Source organism: Lissotriton vulgaris, chromosome 2_1 (genome assembly GCF_964263255.1).
Source record: "Lissotriton vulgaris chromosome 2_1, aLisVul1.2, whole genome shotgun sequence".
Lineage (NCBI taxonomy): Eukaryota > Metazoa > Chordata > Amphibia > Caudata > Salamandridae > Lissotriton > Lissotriton vulgaris.
In genome coordinates this window covers 27,616,113-27,631,849 of record NC_141687.1, presented here as the reverse complement: position 1 = coordinate 27,631,849, position 15,737 = coordinate 27,616,113, and the positions used below count along the sequence as shown (strand labels likewise).

Here is a 15,737-nt window from a genome sequence, read left to right as displayed (position 1 = left end):
TTCCCACTCCAGTATACATAAAATTGAAGTAGGTGCTGGACACTAATATAATTTACTATTCCCACTCCAGTCTACATAAAATTAATATAAGTGCTGGACACTACTTAAATATAATTAAATATTCCCACTCCAGTCTACATAAAATTGAAGTAGGTGCTGGACACTAAATAAATATCATTTACTATTCCCACTCCAGTCTACATAAAATTAATATAAGTGCTGTATAGTACTTAAATATAATTAAATATTCCCACTCCAGTATACATAAAATTAAAGTAGGTGCTGGACACTAATTAAATATAATTTACTATTCCCACTCCAGTCTACATAAAATTGAAGTAGGTGCTGGACACTAATTAAATATAATTTACTATTCCCACTCCAGTCTACATAAAATTAATATAAGTGCTGGACACTACTTAAATATAATTAAATATTCCCACTTCAGTCTACATAAAATTAAAGTAGGTGCTGGACACTAATTAAATATAATTTACTATTCCCACTCCAGTCTACATAAAATTGAAGTACGTGCTGGACACTAATTAAATATAATTTACTATTCCCACTCCAGTCTACATAAAATTGAAGTAGGTGCTGGACACTAATTAATTATCATTTACTATTCCCATTCCAGTCTACATAAAATTAATATAAGTGCTGGACACCACTTAAATATAATTAAATATTCCCACTCCAGTCTACATAAAATTAAAGTAGGTGCTGGACACTAATTAAATATAATTTACTATTCCCACTCCAGTCTACATAAAATGATTATAAGTGCTGAACAGTACTTAAATATAATTAAATATTCCCACTCCAGTCTACATAAAATTAAAGTAGGTGCTGGAAACTAATTAAATATAATTTACTATTCCCACTCCAGTCTACATAAAATTAAAGTAGGTGCTGGACACTAATTAAATATAATTTACTATTCCCACTCCAGTCTACATAAAATTGAAGTAGGTGCTGGACACTAATTAAATATAATTTACTATTCCCACTCCAGTCTACATAAAATAGAAGTAGGTGCTGGACACTAATTACATATAATTTACTATTCCCACTCCAGTCTACATAATATTGAAGTAGGTGCTGGACACTAATTACATATAATTTACTAGTCCCACTCCAGTCTACATAAAATTAAGATAAGTGCTGGACAGTATTTAAATATAATTAATTATTTCCACTCCACTCTACATATAAATAATCTAAGTGCTACACACTAATTAAAAATGATTTCTTTATCTATTTTGTTTAGTATTGATTTTTCCACAAATGTTAAAATAACAAATTATTTAATAAAAATGTTATACTATTCTATTCTTTATAATATAGACAATATTTCGTAATATTTCCTTTTTAAAAAATTATAAAATCTGAATTTTACAAATTAAAATATTATTTTTATATTGTTTATACAAAGTTTATAAAAAATAAAGATTTCTATACACTACTAATTTTTTTCTTAATTTAAATTTCAATATTTTGAAGAAATTTATAATTTCTATTTTAGCTATTTTCTTTTTTATTAAAATTTTTATTTTGTCCATAAAACTCTTTCATATCAAAACACTCAGTTGACAGTTTATAACTTTATTCGAGTGTTTAAAAAAACATCATAAAAGTATACAGTTAAAAACATTACATATACATGATTCACAAAATGAAAAACAGGGATAGCCTTGTCACATGGTGCGGGGGTTGCTGCACATAAATTTACGGGAAAACCATACTAAGTCTAGCTCTAATAGATTTTAAAATAAAAGTGGCAGTAAAAAAACATATCAGGGCTTGAAAGTGAGAAAAGAAGCCTCATGGCGTTACCAGTGGTATACATGGAATATTTAAGGAACATAGGCTTGAGGAAACAAATGCGTTGCGCTTTATACAAAGGACAGAGTAATAAAAAGTGCGATGTGCTTTGTTTGGAAAAACCGTCACACGGACATGGAATAACTGGGTGAGATTTAATTGTTGGGAAGGCAACCAGGTTATGTACTATACCTAATCTCAGTCTTGAGAGAACAAACTGGTGGGACTGTCTGTGGATAACATTAAGGTACATAGGAATACCACGGCTGTCATCATTCAAAGACAAGTGAAAAATATGTGTGGAATATTCTCTAGTAGCATAACTTCGCACATCCGATTTCGCCCTAAGATAGACATTTTTTAGTTCCTGTTTGTTTAGAGAATTCAGACAGGTGGGGTCGTTACACAAATCCATGTCAAACAGGTCTTTAACAGTCGAAACTACATATTTTAACCATGGGATACTTAAAACTTTGTCCAAGAGTAAGCAGTCCTTGATGATATCTTTGGTGAATGCAGTTTCCATCTTGGTAAAAATGGATTTCCATACCAGCAATGGCCTTAGTCCGGTAAGATCGGACAGGTAATCCAAATCTAGTTCCAAATGAGTTAAAACAGTAGATGCCGAGGAGGGAAGACAAAGCAGCCGTTTGATGAACTTGTTTTCTTCGATTTGCAGGGCCCTGGCATTGCAGTGTCCCCATACCCCCGAACCATACAATGCTATCGAGGTACATCTGTGTTTGTATATAGTCAGCATATCAACAATACGGCGGCTTCCTACTTTGGAGGCAAAGCGGAAGACGCCTGAGGATGCTTTCCCCATTCTGGCTTTGACATTTGTCTCCTCAGGGGCCCACGATCCTCTATCATTAAAAGTAACACCCAAATAACAAAAATTGGTGACAGTTGCAATATGGTTTTCCTTAAAAGAGAAGGGTTTAAAAAGTTTCAGCTTTTTCCCACACACCATGACAAACGTTTTGGAGTTATTGATTTTGAGTTTCCTTCTCAATATAGGGGTCTTGGAGAGTAGGACCGTATCGTCGGCATAAAGTAATACCGGTATGGGGGTGCCTCCTACTTGGGGGGCATCAGCATGGATTTGCTTTAATTCTTGCTCAACCGAGTTAATGAAGAGCGAAAAAAGCAACGGGGCCAATACACATCCCTGTCGGATGCCAGATCTTACTCTAATCTTCCGTGTGCACTCCCCCTCTGGACCATAACGAATTTGGGCGGATAGGTTTGAGTAAAGTGTGGCTAAAAAATGGATAATATCAGGGGGGCTCCCATACCCAGTAAAGTTGTCCATAACAGGGCATGGTCGACCAAATCAAATGCGCTTGAAAGATCTGCAAAACACAAAAATAGTGATCCCGGCTTGGCCTTGGTATACTTCCCTATTAAAAGGTTCAAGTTGATACATTGTTCAATCGTACCAAGGCCCTTTCTAAAGCCATATTGGGATGGGGCAAGAATATCGTTATCTAAGGCCCAATCTTCCAAACGTGCTAGCAGGACCCTACTCAAGATTTTTAGTGAGGAATCCAGAAGGGAGATAGGGCGGTAGTTCTTAGCCTCTCCTCTATCCCCCTTCTTATAGATTGGGATAATAATGGATTCACCCCAGGTAGAAGGAGTCCTGTTATCCATAGCAGCGTTAAAAGCTATGGTCAATAATGGGCTCCAGAGGGCTGGATCAAATTTGTATAGGTCGATTGGTACCCCATCTGGGCCTGGAGCCTTTCCCCCTTTACTATTCCTTATTGCCATATCCACCTCATGGATCGTGATTCTCGGGGTTTCAACTGGGGTAGTGCAGATGGAGTTAAAATTGGCAGTGGACTCTCCAATAGGATCAAAAATCCCTGAGAAGTGGGACACCCAGCCATCTTCACTAACTTGTGCAGTGAGAACAGGGAATTCCTCTTTTTGCAGGAACGGGCTATTGATGGTACTCCAGAATAGTTTGCTGTCCCGGAGGGCTGCAGCTTTGCTCAGATCTTCCCAGGCTATTTCTCTTAGTTCTTGTTTCCTGAGTTTGAGCTCATTTTTGTAATTGGCCCTCAGGGATGTAACCGCTACCCTGTCTCTCGGGGTTGTGGAGAGGGCAAGTTTGAGGGCTTTTAATGCCCTTGTACATGCTTGGTTAAACCAACCCTGTGTAGCCCGTCTAGTTTTAGCCTTTTTTGTGGTCAGGGTTTGCTTAATTATGATACCCAACTTCTCAAAGTTATTTACAGATTGTTCTGGGGGGGCTTCCGTATCAAGGCAACTAAGTATCGTATTTAGGCCAGCTTTCACCACCCTACAATGTAAATTCTCTGATTTTTCCCCACTCCACTTGATGCGAGTCCCATTTGGTCTACATGGGGTAATGTCGTCGACAACCCTACCGGAGAATACATCCCTATGGAGCTCACAATATATGACCATAGTAAGAGCATTGTGGTCACTCAAGTCGAGATCTAAGATCTGGGGGACCGAACAATGGGGAGCTACCCGGTTGGAGATGATCAGGAAATCAATAATAGAGGTGGTGTTTCTCCCCGTGAAGGTGGGCGCCAGGTTACCCTCATTATCAGGGGCATGTTGGTGGATTGATACATCAGATTTTAACATCAGGTTGTTAAGGGAAGTGCCATATGGAGAGTGTAAAAAGTGAAGTAAATTTTCCCCGTTTTCCCCATCATAACCACAAGTAGTTGAATATGAGAGAGGGCAAGTTCTGATGTTAAAATCTCCCCCCCAAACAATATCATAAGATACAGTCGAATTGCAGAGAATGGAATCCAAAACAGATTTGAGTTCGTCTACTACAGTGGTACTGGAAGGGTCAAAGATGTTATTGTAATGATTAATCAGCAATAGATTTCTGTCCCTGCCTACTGATATTTCCAAAATTTGCGAATGGGACCCCACGATATGGCTTTTCCTTACATGTATAGGGAGGTGTACAGACAATAAAATCAGCAATCCCCCTTTGGCCCTCCCCATTGCAGATTCTACCGCATTACAGTTGTATGAGACAAAACCATCGAAGGCAATATCTTCCACTGACCACGTTTCTTGCAGACATAAAATATCAAAGTCCACAATGTGTTCCCTCCAACCCAGGGCTGAAACTTTTTGCCGCCACCCAGCAATGTTCCAGCTCACCAATGAATATCCCTTAAACCTTGGGTCCTGTACTGTATTAGTGTGGGTAGTTGGGATAGAAGGTGTAGTACGGGTCATATCTGGGGGGATCAGGTCCGGTTCAGTGGGGGTAGCTGGGGTAGGAATGATGGGAATGGTTTCCGAGCATTGTGTAGTAGGGATCATAACGGGTGAAATCTGGACCGGTTTAGTGGGGATAGCTGGGATAGGGGTGGATAAATGAACCATGGGTGGGGCATCAGGATTAGCCAGGATATGGGTCGGCTCCAAGGAGGGAGAGACGGGGTGTAGTCAGTCTACTCCCTCCAGGCCATCTAAGCAACCAAAGCGGTTATGATCCATAAAGGGGTGGAATTGGGGTGCGTATTGAGGTTGTCTAGGTGGTCTGGCATCATACGCTCGTTGCCTGCCCCTCCGTTCCACAACGGTCCAGTCCCCTCTTCTCGGCTGGTAGCGAGTGTTGGTTGGTGGAAAGAAATAGGAAACAGGAAGGGTCTGGATCGTTGAATCAAAAGATCTATTGAAACCTGCACATATATGGGATACTGTGCGGGGGTCTCTGAAACTAACGGTTAGGCAATCCCCATTGATGTTTTTAGGGGTCTTGCCTATCCAAGGAACCCTCCTGACCATAATAATTTCGTTGTGTAGGTGGCCCGGGAGTGGTCTATTCCAGTTGAGCCATTTTATTACTTTGTTCTTCAGGGAACTAAAGGTTTCTGATTCCCCTGTTTCTAGTGGTGGTACTCCGGCTAAGATGACAGTAAACCGGTTTGCCTCCGGTGGAAGATCAGGCCGTCTAGGTCTAGGGGTATTGTGTGCCTCACTTGGTGCTCCCTGGTTTCCCTCAGCCTTATGGGCTGGTGGGTTAGATTGGCTTGGTTGTTGACTCACCACATTATCGGCTGTTGGATTATTGGGCTGAGGGGGGATATGGGTTGGTATGCAGGTATTCGATGGGGGGATATTTGGTTGGTTCAGATGCGGGTTGGGAGGAGCGGGAATCAAAGGGGTTAAGATAGTCGGGGGGATGTGTTGGCTCTGAAGGTTACCGAGGGTGGCTAAAATGGAGGCAGATGTTTTCTCTACATTGGATATTCTGGAGCAAAGCCTATCCAGTTTAGCCTCTAATGGGGATATGATTGATTTAAGTAAGGCCACGGCCCATTCCATGGATATTTCTCTGTTCGGGAGATGGACATCAGGGGGATTAATGGTGATCTGGGGTGGTGCCTCCCGCACCTTAGCAGATTTTACAGCCCTTCCCGTTTTAGTATCTTTCTTGTTATACACTCTTTTCCGTTTCCTAACTGCACCCTCTCTTTCTCCTTGGCTCTTATTCTCTGTAGTACTCGCATCAAGGTGGGATAAGAGGGAGGCATTATCGCTTACGGGGACACAGTTAGGGTCAGCCACAATGTCAGTTGTTGTAACCAGGGTAGCCAAGAGGCCAGGATCTTCTCTGGGCGGGGATATTGTGTCCGCAGTAGCAGACTGATCGCTATTTCTATTGGGCGTTTTAGCGTTAGCAAGGGGTCCTATGGATGAGCGTTTAAGAGAAATGAGTTCAGTTGATAAACGCTTTTCCAGTATGACTATCTCCTTGTCTATAATGTTATTAGCCCTTATGAGGAATTTCTCCATACCTCCGGCGGTTGACAGGCTACCAGTTAAGGAGGATTTGATCCTATTGTCTCTGCCAGCCATAGTCCTTAGAAATGGAGACTCACACAGGTTAGAGGGGTGGCCTGGTCCGGTCACTCCGGGTCACGAACGGCCACAAACGGTCCCGCCCTTGTCCCGGGCTTCTCCCGGCGCCCTCCCGCGCGCTCCCGCGCAGCGGGGATGGCGCTTCCCTTTTGTTACTGGCTAATTGGTCTCTAGGGGCGGAGCCGGCAGGGAGAGCAGCCCAGGTGGGCGCGCGGGGACTCCTGGAGCTTGGAGTCCACCGCTACACACTCGCAGCCCTGCCGGTCTTAAGATGACAAGCAAGCCCCTTCCAGGTGCCAGAAGTCCGCTCCCAACCGCGAAGCGGGACCCGCGAAGCGGGTCCGGCGAGTCGTGGCGGTAGAAGCAGGCTAGCGACAGCAGGCTCCCTCGGCTCCCTCCTCAGTTCTCCAAACACAGGTCAGGCAAGGAATCCACTGATGTTAGGGCGGAACGCCGCTATATCCTTCCAGGTGGGGGCGGAGCTGGCAGGGAGAGCAGCCCAGGTGGACACGGGCGCGCGGGGACTCCTGGAGCTTGGAGTCCACCGCTACACACTCGCAGCCCTGCCGGTCTTAAGAGTACAAGCAAGCCCCTTCCAGGTGCCAGAAGTCCGCTCCCAACCGCGAAGCGGGACCCGCGAAGCGGGTCCGGCGAGTCGTGGCGGTAGAAGCAGGCAAGCGACAGCAGGCTCCCTCGGCTCCCTCCTCAGTTCTCCAAACGCAGGTCAGGCAAGGAATCCCTGAAACACTCCCAAACTTCATACCCTATAAACTCTAAAACTCACTCCTATAAATATAAATGTATGCATATTAATTAAATTATATAATATATGTTTTTTTACATAATTATATAAACAGATCATGAAAATATATTACACAAAAAAATGTATATGAAATAATTATTTAAATAAAAACAATTTATTGCTAATTTATTTTTTAACATTTCGAAATGTCAAATTTAGAATTTCGAAATTTAATTTTTTCTATTCTGTATATAGTGATTTCTAAATATATATTCACTAAAATTGAATGTTTTAATTACTTATGTTTTTTAAAACACTCCCCACCCTTATCCCCTATAAACCTAATAACCCGCTCCTAAAAATATAGATCTTAATTAATATATATATATATAAATAAAAAAAAATTCAATTTCATTAATTAATTTATAATTTCGTTTTTCAAAATTCGAAATTTTATCTTTATTTTTTAATTTTTAAAATTTTCTATTCATTATATAACTTTTTGTTAATCTAAATTCTAAATAAATTTGGTAATTTTATATATAATTTTTTAAAACACTCCCCACCCTTATCCCCTATAAACCCAATAACCCACTCCTAAAAATATATATCTTAATTAATATATATATAAGCAAAAATAAAAAATGTCATTATTTAATTCCTAATTTCGTTTTTCGGAATTCAAATTTTTTCTTTATTTTGGATTTTTTAAAATTTTCAATTAATTATATAAATATTTTTTAATCTAAATTCAATATAAATTTCGTAATTTTATATATAATTTTTTAAAACACTCCCCACGCTTATCCCCTATAAACCCAATCCTAAAAATATATATCTTAATTAATATATATATAAGAAAAAATCAAAAATTTCATTATTTAATTTCTAATTTCGTTTTTTGGAATTCAAAATTTTTTCTTTATTTTTGATTTTTTTAAATTTTCAATTAAATATATAAATATTTTTTAATCTAAATTCAATATAAATTTCGTAATTTTATATATAATTTTTTAAAACACTCCCCACCGTTATCCCCTATAAACCCAATAACCCGCTCCTAAAAATACATATCTTAATTAATATATATATAAGCAAAAATTTTAAATATCATTAATTATTTTCTAATCTAGTTTTTCGAAATTTTACATTTATTTTTTAATTTTACAAATTTTCTATTCATTATATAAATATTTGTTAATCTAAATTCTAAATAAATTTGTAAATTTTATATATAATTTTTTAAAACAATCCCCACCATTATCCCCTATCAACCCAATAACCCGCTCCTAAAATTATATATATTTTATAAATTATTATAATATAAATATAAAACATTCCTATTTTATTCACAATAACACTTATAAATTACAATACAACATTAACTTAAAAACAAATTTTTATACTATTATTTACTATTATACGATATTTTTTTGCATCGATATTTTGTCTTCCGATGTAATTACTGATGATATTATTATACACATACCATTAACAATATTTTTTGTATACGATATTTATTACGTCGATATTTTATACCTACGATATTTAATCTTCGATATTATGTCACTTCGATATTACATTTTTAATATTATGTCTGAATACCCACTGACGGTATACCCGGATTCTGCTGAACTTTGCTTGCTTTACTGCTGAGTAAGCGATGCACAATCACAGATATGTCTTTGCCTATTCCTTTTCTAGCAGCAAGGTTGCTGACATTGCCTGCCCAAATCCCAGGCGATATAACAAATGTTTTAATGCTACCAATGTGACAGTTCCTGGTGTTAATGTAAATGTAAATGTATTGGCATTTATATAGCGCACTACTTACCCGTAGGGTCCCAAGGCGCTTCGACCGCTGCGAAACCCTTCCTGGCTTCCCTGAGAGATGGTCCCTTAATGGGTATCTCCAGGGTGAGACCAGGCATCCCCGGCGGTCTGGTGGGGCCGTTAGTGAAGATGAGGCAAGCTAATGCCCAGAGTTGCCGAGTGTGATCGCTGATCAGAGTGGGCACCGAGGCGAGAGAATTATCGAGTCCGCTGACCCTGGTCCAGAAACCTGCCGCGCCGGGAATCGAACCCTGGTCCCGGGCCATCCTCTGCTCTCGGGTCTGCCGCCTCTAACCAGTGAGCCACACTACTAGCCCAGATGCCGTACTATAACCTTAGCTAGACCCAACAGGGGTGATCCTGTGAAATGATGTAGGTACCACTACCGCCACACCCCGCATGTGACTCAGCCCAGGTTTACTTTGCCATGACCCCTCCTAAATCCTTAGAGATCCCCATAAACAAACTGCAGTGGCCAGGTGGCAGGCACCCCTAAGGGACCTGCCAGACCTATTTACTCACCAACTCTTTGCAGCAGGTGTCATGTTGCAATCCCTACAGCGTGGTTACCTTTCCTCGGGGTCGGTAGAATGTATAACATGTGTCCTGAATGTACAATATATGTGATGTTGTGCAGGGGTAGAGGAGTCAGAACTTATTAGTAACTGTGCATAAGACATGTGCTAGTATTCAAAACTGCGACATACAGAATATGCATGCATGTGCTGGTAATCCAAACTGTGACCTGTAGATTATGCACGGTGCTTAGCAGCAGAACTTGGCCCAGCTCATCAACTTTAGAAACTTAGGAAGCAAATCTTTGCTGGTTACCCCCAGATATTTGCGGTGCACGCCTAAACCCACGGAGCTCTCTTCCTACCGGAGCATTTGTCCAAACACAACTGACACTTCTGCATACCTCTTCCGGATGACGATCTATGTGTTTCATGTTTGCTGGCTTACTGCTAAGTGTCCCAGATCATGCACTGCTATATCCAACCTTATCTACTTTCTCTGACCGCAAGTTAAAGGATAATGTAATCACCATCCCAATGTAACCAAAATTGCAAGTCGAACTTGTCAGGAGACATTCAACCTCCATCCTGAAGTGCAGCAAACTTGGCAATTGAAATTACAGAACTCACAAGCCCCTATATAACTCGAACTCGAAGTGTGACCCATGAGGCAATCCAGGCCCCCAAGGCTAACAGGATGGCTTGGGCAGAACGCAATTGTCAACAATGACTTGACTTACTCAGTGCCTGTTGTAGTGATCCTCTCTCCAAGCCAGACAGTGCCACCTCCTGGCAGACTGTCAGAGGCGCTGGTGGTGACAATTAACCGGCAGTACCTATTGCCACAGAAAACCACCCAGTCAAATTTAAGGTGAACTTGCTGCTGAAGATCGCAGTGGTGCGCCAATGCCGCACTTACGGAAGTCCAGACTTGACCTTTTCACCTTGTGGGTTTAAACAAGGTACAAAACAAGTGTGTAACCCGTGAGTAACTAGACGGAGCAGAAAAGGTAGCCCCTATTAAATGGTTGCCCCTGATATGCCCCAAGCTTATTGATCATGTGAGCAAGGCATGCTTCTTTAAATACCTTCCTGCAAGCAAAAATTCTAGATGCCTTAACAAAAACCAACAAAAGGATGCGTGCCCTTGTCGCCAATCACCTCTGTATGCAGTGCATAAATTCCAAGAGATCTCAGGCATATCCCCTGCAAGATAAAAATGACACAAGATCATTGCACTCTACCAGTGCCAAAAGGAACGCGCTCAACTGGCAGCATCGTCAGGAATGAAAGGTGAACCCTAACAGCAGGGCCAGCTATAGCACTGGTGGCCCCCTGCCCCCCCATGACCACCTGCACAACGAATTCCCTGCACTACCAAATTCCCCTTTTAGGGGGTAATTGATCTGGAGAAGCACAAACTCCGACTTAAAAACGTAAGACCATGATAAGGTATTATCTTTAATAATTGGAATTTATTTCTACCCCCCTCAACAGTTTGTACAACATTAGAATTCAGAAAGTCTGGTGGAAAATTCAAATACGCTCTAATCTATACTTTTCTGCATTTCAGTTCTTTGATGACAGTTAACAGCGCAGTTTGTTATTAGTATTTTAACTTATCAACAACAAGTAACAAAACAAAGGGGTCCATTAGGATGTCGGGCGGATTTGCTCCGCCAGGGTGGCGGTGGCCACCGCCACCCTGGCGGAGCAAATCCGCCCGACATCCACAGCCCAATTCCCCCCGCCATATTAGTATGGCGGGGGGACCGCGGCGGTGCAAAACACCGCCCGCATGTTTTCCGCCCGGTCGCCTTGCGGCCGGGGCGGAAAACCAGTAACATGGTGGCGGTGTCTGTCAGACACCGCCCGCCATATTACTATGGGCATTTGTCAATGCCTTTCCGTGGCGGCAATGCCGCCACGGAAGGCATGCGGAGACTCCCTGCGGGGGCCCGTTGCGGGCCCCCTGGGAGTCCGGGGCTTGGGGGGTGCACATGGGGGGTACCTATGGTACCCCCCCGCATTTCAATGTGCAACATGGCAGGCACTGCGCGGTGCCTGCCATGTTGTGCTTTGAAATGCACAACGTGCATTTTTACCATTGCGGCGGGCGGAGATTTCAGGTCCGCCCGCCGCATTGGTTAATATACAGGATGCGCCCGCCTGTGTGGCGGGCGCATCCTAATGCCCAATTCGGGACCCCCGCCCTGTAGGCGGGTGGTCCACATCCCCGTTAGGGTGGCGGGCGGGCAAAGCCCGCCCGCCATCCTAATGTGCCCCAAAGTCTCTTATGAATGCAGTAACCCCTGACCTATTTGCGTTGTGTTCACTTCGTAAGTTGCATGATACACATTCTTTTCAGCAGGCATAATAACTACCTTGTGATGACTCAAAACATCCCCCAGTCAACACTTCTTCTGGACAACATTCTTTATCTGTCCAGGCAGGACATCAATCACCGGAGTAGGCTTAACATTTTATTATTGGCTGAAATTTGCTGGAGGTCAAGCTTGCTGCGGCGATTGCCTTTACACAATATAAAGTAGAAAACCGGGACTCCCATGCAAAGTTTTGTCTGTTTAATATCCCATTCTTGAGGCAGGTAATCCGCCGCTACAGATACTCAAACATTACCTGTGAAGGATGCGCTACCACGAACCACCAGTGCGCCAAGGCTGGCATGCCCCCAAACCCCGTGCGACGGTGTCCTGCCACAGCTGCCTTGCAGCCCCTTGAGAAAACGCGCACCTCCCTGTCCATAGTACACTCACCCTGCATAAACAACTTTAAACATTTCATGTCCTGCAACCCCATCGTTCCCCCCCGTTGAACCTACGCTTGAGGAGACATGACATCGTGCCACATTCAATGGTGCGAACGTGAACAAAGGTGTGGAGCACCTTTTAGGCCGGCCCGACCTCCCCAGATTGGGCTGCTACCAATTGTGTCACCCAAGCACTGTCCTTGCCGCCACGAGCACAGAACGGTAACGGTGCGCCAGCGTGCACCCTCCTTAAATTGCATAAAGGTGCAGGAGATAAGGATTTGCCCAGAAACACTGAAAATTGTAGGTTTGCTGGTGTTCACAACGCCTCCCATTGCACCTTCAGGCGCGTGGAGTAAGTGGTTTTCCATCAGATCAGAACGGCGCCAGAGCACCAGTATGCTCGCAGCTCCACACTGCACCCTCAGGCACGGGACAAAATTCCAAAGATAATACAAACGTAACCGGCCTTGTTGTGCAGAGAGCAACACAAAGCAGCATTGCCCCCCGGACTCAGGGCCGGACTGGGAACCAGAACCGGCCCTGGCAAAGTGCTCGACCGGCCCCCCCACCCCCCTCTGGGAGGAGGAGGGGGAGGGGGGGCGTGACCGCGCTCTGTGACAGGGCCGGTTTTCGGCCGTTTTTGTTACAGGACCGTAACAAAAACGGCCCCCAACCATGCGGCCCACCGGGGGATTGCCCGGTGCCCGCAACGGCCAGTCCGGGCCTGCCCCCGGTGGCCAAATACCGCTAGCCCCAACCCCCTGGTCGGGACCATCGACGCAGGCCATGGTTGTAACCTGCCTAATACAACAAGCACTGGCGTTGCCAATAGGTTTCGCATTCGGAAAGTTGGAGCTATTGGTTTTGTAAATGAAATTTTATATCTATATATTGTTATTGACAATGCCACAATAATGATATATAAATATAAAATGTCATTTACAAAACCAATAGCTCCAACTTTCCAAAAGCGAAACCTATTGGCAACGCCAGTGCTTGTTTTCTTTTCGACCCGGAAGTACCGAAATTAAAAGATTAATAACAGACAACGACAATTAGGCTGAATTCACGAACGGTCTGTGTAAGTATCGTGCAGGCGACCAGCATGGTGCACATGGTGTGTCACTGTGTACTTAAAACTTGATGGCCATGACAGCTTTCTTGTGCGCGCCACCGGTTTTCTTGCAAAACATCACAGTTGGGCCAAAAAATCTCTCATAGTACGCACATTAAGTGACTTTGTCAAAAGCTTCGTTTCCAGAGCTAAAATTGACCAAGCAACGTGATCTTTGTGGATATCGTTTTCTAAAAGCTAATTTGGAATTATACACCCGGTTTTGCAAGAAATACTCATTTTTTAAAATGCCTGGGAACATCTCGTTATAAAGTGCCTTACCATACTAATATTGCATAGCTATGAATGAATACTGCCTTTTAGACATATATCATATCAGATGTGGAGTATTAACCAGGATAGGTGAAAGAGCGGGATGCTGATTATATAACTTTCACAGAGCGAACTAGTCATCAGTGAACATTTCCAGAAGGTTGTTGATATTAAAAACACAGTGAGCGCCGATTTCAGTACCAAATTACAGCACCCTTACAGGACTTTGAGCGATATGAACCATATGTTCGGATGGGGGCGGGAGAGCCTGGTGGGGGGGCGGGAATGCGAGCGAGGGGAGGAGAAGTGTGGCAGGCAGATTAGGGAGATACGCGTGCTTGTGTGGTCACGTGACCCGCTTTTGTGATCACGTGACTCACTTGCACTGTGAAAAAAAAGCAGTGGTTTGACGAGTCGATGGAGCACTTGAATTCTCGCCTATTACATTCGCAAGCGAATGATAATAGGCGAAACCTAAAAAGCTGTAACTAGGCCGTGCGCACAGCCATGGACATACCCGTAGCAGTGGTCGCCGAAGACCAAGAGGTATGAAGTGCTCAGTATGAGCATCGTAGAGATACACGTTTAGGCACAAAACAACTGCCATGTAAAGGAAAGGATCACAAATATAGTAATCTTTATTGGATATTGGATATTGGAGGGGTATTTGTAAAGCGCAGACGTTCGCTCCGAAGGGAGCATCTTGGCGCTATGAAAACCTGGGACCAGATCAGAGGGAGGGCAGTGGGGGGTTTAGATGGCTGCTTTAGTCCAGTCGTCAGAGAGATTAAAAATCCATGTTTTGAGGTGTTTCCTAAAGGGTTTCTCTTGCGTCTGGAATCTAAGATGCTTTGGCATACTATTCCAGGCTCTGATAGCTAGGGTGCTGAGAGTTTTTCCGCCTTTGGTTTTTAGGTTGAATTTGGGGAGGGTCATGAGGTTTTCTTGAGAGGATCTAAGAATGCGACCCGGGATGTAATGAGGGAAACGTTTCGCAAGGTAAACTGGGCCAGATTTGTGGAAGGCTCGGAAGGCTACAACGAGAATTTTGAATAGGATTCTCTTGTGCAGGGGGAGCCAGTGGAGGAATCTGAGGGCAGTGGAAATAGAGGATTTACGTGGGAGTTTTAAGACCAGACGCGCGGCAGTGTGCAGGACACTTTGCAGTTTTAGTTGGGTGGATTTCTTGGTCCCTGCCAAGAGGCCGTTGCAGTAGTCCACCCGAGAGAGAATGAGGGCTACTGCAATGGTCTTTCTGGAGTCGAGCGGGAGAAAGTCGCAGAACTTTCTCATGGATTTTATAATGCCAAAGCATTTACCCGCCACGGTAGTGGCATGGGAATCAAAGGACAGATCGGAATCGAAGATGACTCCGAGGTTTCTGGCCGATGAAACTGTCTGGGGTGGAGCAGCAGAGTTATCAGGCCACCACAGAGCGGGACAAAAGGATGCGTTCTTCCCAATGGGCAGGATTTCGGTTTTGCTGGAGTTACAGCGAAGGTGGTTGTTATCCATCCATTGAAAGACCGCTGTGAGGCAGCATTTAAGGTTGAGTTCGGCCAGGTTGGAGTTGTCTTCGAGAGGGATGACAAGCTGAGTATCGTCGGCATAAGACGTGACGATTATGCCGAACGATTCTATGAGTGAAAGCAGGGGGATGAGGTATATGTTGAATAGAAGGGGACTTAAAATGGAGCCCTGGGGTACTCCACACGAGATTTTTTTTTCTTTGGATTGGAAGGGGCCCAGTGAGATGGTCTGAGACCTGTCACTGAGGAAAGACCTGATCCA

General features: G+C 43.4%; 1 protein-coding gene across 1 annotated transcript in view; it reads right to left on the bottom strand.

The window, feature by feature from the left end:
- The window catches only part of LOC147729493 (uncharacterized), a 2,015,126-nt gene that overhangs the window by 1,351,480 nt on the left and 647,909 nt on the right, over positions 1-15,737 (bottom strand). The gene's annotated exons all lie outside the window — the stretch shown is intronic.